General features: G+C 41.1%; 1 non-coding gene across 1 annotated transcript; it reads left to right on the top strand.

Moving 5' to 3' along the window:
• The first annotated feature begins 383 nt into the window (after positions 1-383).
• Positions 384-495, top strand: LOC112449655 (U6 spliceosomal RNA). The gene has a single exon (XR_003038253.1). It is a non-coding gene; the product is annotated as a U6 spliceosomal RNA (small nuclear RNA).
• Positions 496-8,855: the final 8,360 nt, after the last annotated feature.

The raw sequence follows: 8,855 nt of genomic DNA, 5'->3' as shown, positions 1-8,855 counted from the left end.
ACTGTGCTGACCACTGTGTGGGTCATGCCAATTAGAAGACTTAAAATACTTGAGCTATTTAAAAATCATATTTTATCTTTTCTCTGATAATTTTCTTCCCAACATTTTTCCATTCTCTTTTTCTGCAATACCTCTTAGTCATGTATGAGATCTACCTGCCTGATCTTACAATTGTTAATTTTTTTTCTCTTTTACTCTCTATTTTGTTGTTTTTTTCCTACTGTATGGGAGATTTCCTAGATTCTAACTTCAAATATACCGTGGAAGGCTCTTTTTATGCTTTCTTTTTAGCCTCTTTTTAGGCTTTCATATTGATATTTTAATGTCTATGAGCCCTTTTTGACTCTCTGATGGTTGTTTCATTGCTTTTAAATAGTATGCTGGTGCTCACTTCGGCAGCACATATACTAAAATTGGAACAATATAGAGAAGATGAGCATGGTAAGTGTGCAAGGATGACAAGCAAATTCATGAAGCATTCCATTAAAAATTTTTTAAAAATAAATAGTAGCTGTTCTTATTTCATGGAGGCAATGTTTTCTCATATTTTAATTATATAATCTTTATTCCATCTTTGTACCATCTGTTTTTCTTAAAATCACTCTTTTAGTTACATGTTGGTCAAGTCTTCATTTTGGAGGCTTTTCTCAAATGTCTGACCCCTAACCTCTTATCTATATTCAAGAGTGTGGCAGAAAGAGCTCCTTAGAAACTCTCTGTATGAAGGTAGGACGTGTTGACTGATGGACTTTGTTGAAAGGAGATGTATTAGAGAATAGCCCTCTTTTTTCTTTCTTCCTTGCTTTCTTTCATTTCTTCCTTCCTTCCTTTCGCCCTCCTTTTTCTTTCTTCTCTTTCTTCTTTCTCCCCCCACTCTCTCTTTCTTCCTGATTGGGAAACACCCACATCAGTATCTGCAGATCTTTTCTCTAAGACCTTACAATTAATCCAAAGAAAGATCTTCTGATCTCCTGCTTTGAGGGGAGGCGTGGCTGCTGGTGGGATAAGCTTGGTTCCTGGCTCACTGGGCTGGGTGGAGGAAACCAGGAGATGGTATCTCACTGATTAGCATATGGCCTTCACAAACTCTCCCTGTTATAGGTCCGTTGCCTCAGTCCTGATGATTCCCTCAGTACACCCAAGTCTGCAGTCTTCCTGGTTCAGTTTGTCTAGAATACACTTCTGTCTCCTGCCGGAATGAGGAGGGATGGTGTTATGGGCTGAACTGTGCCCCCCACCTAAATTCACAGGCTGAGGTCCTAACCCTGCAGTGGCACACTCCATTTTATTGCACTTCACTTTATTGTGCTTTATGTGCATTGTTTTGTTGTTGTTTTTTTTTTTTTAACAAACCAAGGGTTTGTGGCAACCCTGCATCAAGCAAGTCTGTTAGCACCATTTTTCCAATGGCATTTGACCACTTTGTGTCTCTGTGTCACATTTTCACGATTTTTGCAATATTTCAAACTTTTAAATTATTTTTATATTTGTTACAGTGATATGCGATGTGCTCTTTTAAAACTTTTATTTATTTACTTGGCTGTGCTGGGTCTTTGGTGATAGTTGCAGTGAGCCAAGGCTACTCTTCCTTGCAGTGCATGGGCTTCTCACAGCAGTGGCTTCTCTTATTGCAGAGCACGGGCTCTAGGCACATGGGCTTCAGTGGCTGTGGTATGGGCTCAGTAGTTGCACTTCCCGGGCTCTGGGGCACAGGTTCAATAGTTGGGTGCTTGGGCTTGATTGCTCCATGGCATGTGGGATCTTCCCAGACCAGGATTGAATCCATGCTTCCTGCATTGGCAAGTGGATTCTTTACCACTGAATTGCCAGGGAAGCCCAATAAGTGACCTTCAATGCTACTACTGTAATTGTTATGGTGGCACCATGAACTGTGCCCATATAAGACGGCCAACTTAACTGATAAATGTTGTGTGTGTTCTAATGTCTCCATTGATGGGCCATTCCCCCATCCCTCTCAGGCCCCCCTATTCCTTGAGACCCAACAATATTGTTATCAGGCCATTTAATAACCCTACAGTGGCCTCTAAGTGTCCAAATGAAAGGACAGATCACATGTGTCTCATTTTAAATTAAAGCTGAAAATTATTAAGTTCAGTGAGAAAGGCATATAGAAAGCTGAGTCAAGCCAAAAGCTAGGCCTCTTGTGCCAAATAATGAGCTAAGTTGTAAATGCAAAAAAAAAGTTCCTGAAGGAAATTAAAAGTGCTACTCCAGTGAACACAGAAATGATAAGAAAATGAAAAACTTATTGCTGATATGAAGCAAGTTTAGTGGTCTAGATAGATCAAACCAGCCACCACATTGTCTTAAGCCAAAGCCTCATCCAGAGCAAGGCTCTAATTCTCTTCAATTCTGTGAAGGCTGATGGAGGTGGGGAAGCTGTAGAAGAAAAGTCTGAAGCTAGCAGAGCTGTTTCGTGAGCTTTAAGGAAAGAAGCTGTCTCTGTTACATAAATGTGCAAGATGAAGCAACAAGTGCTGATGTAGAAGCTGCAGCAAGTTATACAGAAGATCTAGCTAAGATAATTAACAAAGATGGCTACACTAAACATCAAACTTTCAATGTAGATGAAAAACTCTTATATTGGAAGAAGATGCCATCTAGAACTTTCACAGCTAGAGAGAAGTCAACAACTGGCTTCAAAGCTTCAAAGGACAGGCAAACTCTCATAAAAGAGGTTTATACATCTGGTGACTTGGTGTTGAAGTCAATGCTCATCAACCACTCTGAAAATCCTCAGGCCCTTAAGAACTATCCTAAATCTACTTTGATTGTGTTCAATAAATGGAACAAAGAGCCTGTATGATTGCATACGTGTTTACAACATGGCTAATTGAATGTTCTAAGCCACTGTTGCAGAGAAGGCAATGGCAACCCACTCCAGTACTCTTGCCTAGAAATCCCATGGACAGGGGAGCCCGGTGGGCTGCCGTCTATGGGGTCACACAGAGTCGGACATGACTGAAGTGACTTAGCAGCAGCAGCACAAGCCACTGTTGAGACCTATTGCTCAGAAAAAAAGAGATTAATTTCAAAATACTGATGCTCACTGAAAATGCACCTGGTTACCTAAGAGCTCTGATGGAGGTGTACAAAGAGATGAATGTTTCATGCCTCCTAGGACAATATCCATTTTGCAGCCCGTGGATCAAGGAGTCATTTCAACCTTCAAGTCTTACTAATTAAGCAATACAACATGTAAGACTAAAGCTGCCATAGACAATGATTCTTTTCATGAATCTGGACAAAGTAAATGAAAAACCTTCAGGAAAGGATTCGTCATTCTAGATGCCATTAAAAACGGTCATTAAAAACATTAAGATGAGGTGACTCATGGAAAAAAGGTCAAAATATCAATATTAACAGGAGTTAGGAAGGACTTCTCTGATGACCCAGTGGTTAAGAATCCGCCTGCCAATGCAGGGAAGGGAAGATCCCACATGCTGTGGAGCAACTAACCCTGTGTGCCATGACTACAGAAGCCCACACACCTGGAGGCTGTGCTCTGCAACAGGAGAAGCCACCGTGAGAAGCCTGCATACCACAGGGAAGAGCATGCCCTGCCCACCACAACCAGACAAAAGCCTGTGAGCAGCAACAAAGACCCAGGGCAGTCAAAAAACAAAATTAATTAATTAAAAAAACAAAAACAGGAGTTGGGTAAAGTTTGGTTCCAAGCCTCATGAATGACTTTGAGGCGTTCAAGATTTCAGAGAAGGCTCTTTGACATAAATCACAGCAAGATCTTCTTTGACCTACCTCCTAGAGTAATGGAAATAAAAACAAAACTAAACAAATGGGACTTAATTAAACTTAAAAGCCTCTGCACAGCAAAGGAAACTATAAACAAAATGAAAAGACAACCCTCAGAATGGAAGAAAATAATTGCAAATGAAGCAACTGACAAAGGATTAATCTCAGAAATATACAAGAGGCTCACGCAGCTCAGTATCAGAAAAACAAACAGTCCTCAGTCCAAAAATGGGCAGAAGACCTAAACAGACATTTCTCTAAAGAAGACATACAGATGCTCAACATCACTCATTATTAGAGAAATGCAAGTCAAAACTACAATGAGGTATAACCACCTCACATGGTCAGAATGGCCATCATCAAAAAATCTACAAACAATAAATGCTGGAGAGGATGTGGAGAAAATGGAACCCTCTTACACTGTTGGTGGGAATGTAAATTGATGTAGCCACTGTGAAGAACAGTATGGAGAATCCTTAAAAAACCAGGAATAAAACTACCATATGACCCAGCACTCCTACTACTGAGCATATACCCTGAGAAAAACCATTATTCAAAAACACACATGTACCCCAACATTCATTGCAGCATGGCCAGTACAGGGAAGTAACTTAGATGCTCATTAACAGTTGAATGGATAAAGAAGTTGTGGTACATATATATAATACAATATTACTCAGCCATAAAAAGGAATACATTTCAGCCAGTTGAACTGAGATGGATGAACCTAGAGCCTGTTATAGAGTGAAGTCAGAAAAATAAATATCACATATTAATGCATATGTATGGAATCTAGAACAATGGTACTGATGGGCCTATTTGGAGGGCAGCAATGGAGACGCAGACACAGAGAACAGACTTGTGTATGCAGTGAGGGAGGGAGAGGGTGGGACGAGTTGAGACAACAGCATTGAAACATACATTACCACATGTAAAACAGACAGCTAGTGGGAAGCTGCTATAAAACACAGGGAGCTCAGCCTGGTGCTCTGTGACAACCTAGAGGGGTGGGATGGGGATGGGTGGGAGGGAGGTTCAAGAGGGAGGGGATATATGTATGCTATGCTAAGTCGCTCAGTCATGTCCGATTCTGTGCGACCCCATAGACGGCAGCCTACCAGGCTCCTCTGTCCCTGGGATTCTCCAGGCAAGAACACTGGAGGGGGTTGCCATTTATAGCTGATTCATGTTGTTATATGGCAGAAACCAACACAACATTGTAAAGCAATTATTCTCTGATCAAAACAAATTAAAAAAAAAAAAGATTTCAGTGAAGGAAATAACCGCAGATGTGGTGGAAATAGCAAGAGAATCAGAAACAGAAGTAGAACCTGAAGATGTGACTGAGTTGCTACAATCTCATGATAAAACTTTGATGAATGCCGAGTTGCTTCTTATGGTTGAGCAAAGAAAGTGATTTCTTGAGATGGAATCTACCCCTGGTGAAGATGCTATGAAGATTGTTGAAATGACAAGGGTTTAAAATATGACAAAAACTGGTAAAGCAATAGCAGGACTTGAGAGGATTGACTCCAGTTTTAAAGGAAGTTCTTGCTATTAAACAGTACTGCATGCTACCAAGCAATTTCTTTGTGAAAGGAAGAGTCAACTGATGCAGCAAATGTCACTGTTGTCTTATTTTAAGTCATCATAGCCACCCAAACCTTCAGCAACCACCACTCTGATTAGTCAGCAGCCATCAATACCTAGGCAAGATTCTCTACCAACAAAAAGATTACTTAATGAAGGTGCAGATGATGGCTAACATTTTAATAATAAAGTATTTTTTTAAGCAATAAACTGTGGTATCCTACATGAAAATAAACGGAAAAGGCAATGGCACCCCACTCCAGTACTCTTGCCTGGAAAATCCCATGGACGGAGGAGCCTGGTAGGCTGCAGTCCATGGGGTCTCGAACAGTCAGACACGACTGAGTGACTTCCCTTTCACTTTTCACTTTCATGCATTGGAGAAGGAAATGGCAACCCACTCCAGTGTTCTTGCCTGGAGAATCCCAGGGACGGGGAGCCTGGTGGGCTGCCATCTATGGCGTCGCACAGAGTTGGACACGACTGAAGTGACTTAGCAGCAGCAGCAGCACATGAAAATAAAAGGTACAAAACATCTTATTTCAACATAAAAACGAAACTATTTTTTCTGGAGTACATCTTAATCTGGGAAAAGGATAGATATGTTGGAAGGAAAAAAAAGAAAAGACAAGACAACCCATTATTTAGTCCTATGCTGTTGTGCAGGGGATGATTTCAATGAAGTATTTTTTACTTAAAAGTATGCACATTGTTTTCGTAGACATAATGCCATTGCACGATTAATAGATTACAATATAGTGTAAACGGAGCTTTTGTATGTACTGGGAAACCAAAGAATTCATGTGACTTGCATTATTTCAATATTCACTTCATTGAGGTGCTCTGGAACTAAACCTCCAATAACTCCAAGGTATGGCCTTACCTCTGAATGTGACTGTATTTGGAGACAGGGCTTCTAAAAAGGCAGTTAAGGTAAAACGGGGTCATATGTGTGGGCCCTAATTCAACATCACCAGTGTCCTTAGAAGAGAAGATTAGGACACGTGCATGTTCACAGTGAACAGGATCTGTGAGGACAGAGCCAGTGACGGCCACCTGTAAGTCAAGAAGAGAGGCTTCAGAATGAAACCAACCCTGCCGAAACCTTAACCTGGAACTTCTAGCACCATGAGAAAATACATTTCTCTTGTTTAATCCACATGATGTGTGGTATTTTTTATGGTAGCCCTAGCTTTGCCAACAAAGGTCCGTATAGTCAAAGCTATGGTTTTTCTAGTAGTCATGTACAGATGTGAGAGTTGGACTGTAAAGAAGGCTGAGTGCCAAAAAATTGATGATTTCAAATTATGGTGCTGGAAAAGACTCTTGAGAGTCCCTTGAATTGCAAGATCAAACCAATCAATCCTAAAAGAAATCTACACTGAATATTCACTGGAAGGACTGATGCTGAAGTTGAAGCTCCAATATTGTGGCCACTTGATGCGAAGGGCTCACTCATTGGGAAAGACCCTGATGTTGGGAAAGACTGAAGGCAGGAGGATGATGGGGGTGATGACAGAGAATGAGCTGGTTGGATGGTATCACCGATTCAATGGACATATGTTTGAACAAACTCCCGGAGATGGTGAAGGGCAGAGGAGCCTGGCATACTATAGTCCATGGGGTCACAAAGAGTTTGACACGACTTAGTAACTGAATGACAAGCAAATTAATACAGATAGAAGCTTGATTATACTGGGGGTGGGGTGGGGGGTGGTAAGGGGACCTACAGGATCTAACAGCTTTGAATTAAAAATGTTAATCCATTCCTCTGGTTTCAGTCCTTCCACTTGCTCCCACCTTCAATGACAATTAGAAATTTGATTTTCTATGTCTTTATGAGGTTCTACAGCCTAAACAGGCTTGATCCTGTCTACAGATGCTCTGGTTCATCTTTCTCAGTTCACCTAAATCAGTTTCTACTCCTCCAGTCACTTTCCACTTTTTTTCCACCTTCCAAATTTTGTTATCTTGAACCATCTCATCTCCTCTCTTATTCTTCCATCAATGGGACTTCAGGAAGAAGTAGAGATAAAGATATGTATTCAGTGCAGTATGTTTTAACAGGACCACGCTTTCTGTTGAAGAGTTACCAATGACCAGTTCAAGAAACAGAAACCTTCACTTCCCTGAAGGAGATGTGTTACTTCAGGTTACTAGCTGAAGTCCACACTGCTAGTTTCAGAGTCTGCGTGGAAACAGTGTCAATGCAAATATACATATCCATACAACTATGAAAAATAGAAGTGGCCCCAAAAAAGTGCCATTTACTGCTTAGTTGGTTAAGTTATATATTTCTATGTCAATTTCAAATTCAGACACCCAGGTACATTTCATTCTTTACAAGGTTAATTCTTGGGGAGAAAAGCCAAACAAAAAAAAAGTATTTTTATAGTGTGAAGCAATGTAGGAGATACCACCAGTCATCTACCACAGTACATTCAATGTGCTTTAGTGGCTCTGTATATGACATTCAGTGGGTGAAAAGCAGCAAAGCAGATTCAGTTGATGGGTTCCTAGAAACCCGGTATTTCTAGGAACTTCTCTGGTGGCCCAGTGATTAAAAACCACCTTCCATGCAGGGGACACAGGTTCGATCCCTGGTCTGGGAACTAAGATCCTACATACTGCGGGGCAACTAAGTCCATGTGCTGCAACTAAGACCTGATGCAGCCAAATAGATAAATAAAAGAGCTTCACGGCCCAGAAAATCACGATGGTGTGATCACTGACCTAGAGCCAGACATCCTGGAATGTGAAGTCAAGCGGGCCTTAGAAAGCATAACTACGAACAAAGCTAGTGGAGGTGCTCGAATTCCAGTTGAGCTCTTTCAAATCCTGAAAGATGATGCTGTGAAAGTGCTGCACTCAATATGCCAGCAAATTTGGAAAACTCAGCAGTGGCCACAGGACTGGAAAAGGTCCGTTTTCATTCCAATCCCAAAGAAAGGCAGTGCCAAAGAATGCTCAAACTACCGCACAATTGCACTCATCTCACATGCTAGTAAAGTAATGCTCAAAATTCTCCAAGCCAGGCTTCAGCAATACGTGAACTGTGAACTTCCTGATGTTCAAGCTGGTTTTAGAAAAGGCAGAGGAACCAGAGACCAAATTGCCAACATCCGCTGGATCATGGAAAAAGCAAGAGAGTTCCAGAAAAACATCTATTTCTGCTTTATTGACTATGCCAAAGCCTTTGACTGTGTGGATCACAATAAACTGTGGGAAATTCTGAAAGAGATGGGAATACCAGACCACCTGATCTGCCTCTTGAGAAATTTGTATGCAGGTCAGGAAGCAACAGTTAGAACTGGACACGGAACAACAGACTGGTTCCAAATAGGAAAAGGAGTACGTCAAGGCTGTATATTGTCACCATGTTTATTTAACTTATATGCAGAGTATATCATGAGAAACACTGGACTGGAAGAAACACAAGCTGGAATCAAGATTGCCGGGAGAAATATCAATAACCTCAGATATGCAGATGA

This window comes from Bos taurus, chromosome 14 (genome assembly GCF_002263795.3).
Source record: "Bos taurus isolate L1 Dominette 01449 registration number 42190680 breed Hereford chromosome 14, ARS-UCD2.0, whole genome shotgun sequence".
Classification (NCBI taxonomy): domain Eukaryota; kingdom Metazoa; phylum Chordata; class Mammalia; order Artiodactyla; family Bovidae; genus Bos; species Bos taurus.
Note: the sequence above shows the minus strand (reverse complement) of the source record. Positions and strands in the feature narration are given on the sequence as shown.